This window comes from Galeopterus variegatus, unplaced genomic scaffold (assembly GCF_000696425.1).
Source record: "Galeopterus variegatus unplaced genomic scaffold, G_variegatus-3.0.2 Scaffold48587, whole genome shotgun sequence".
In the NCBI taxonomy this organism is placed as follows: domain Eukaryota; kingdom Metazoa; phylum Chordata; class Mammalia; order Dermoptera; family Cynocephalidae; genus Galeopterus; species Galeopterus variegatus.
The window spans coordinates 3,751-3,972 of NW_007774698.1; the positions used below are offsets into that span (position 1 = coordinate 3,751).

Consider the following 222-nt stretch of genomic DNA (forward strand, 5'->3'; position numbering starts at 1 on the left):
TAACCAGCACTGCCTTAAGCAGACATTTTGGGAGACAGGGTATGGAGATCAGCTGTAGGTCACATCTGTTCAACCTGTTCACCGGTGTGTTTTCCTACTAACTCTGCTGTTTCTCTGTTAGGCTCTGAAATTCCATTTTTTCCTCTTTCCCTGAGTTGTATTGACCTACAGAGTTAATTTCCTTTGTATTTTTTTAAGAAAATATTAAAAATTAACTGTCTC

The 222-nt window shown here is 38.3% G+C and overlaps 1 long non-coding RNA gene across 1 annotated transcript in view; it reads left to right on the forward strand.

Annotated features, from left to right (window-relative positions):
- LOC103584272 overlaps window positions 1-222 on the forward strand; it is a 3,215-nt gene extending 2,993 nt beyond the window's left edge. The window contains exon 3 of the long non-coding RNA XR_549959.1: window positions 122-222. This is a non-coding gene — a long non-coding RNA (uncharacterized LOC103584272). The remainder of the gene's footprint in view (window positions 1-121) is intronic.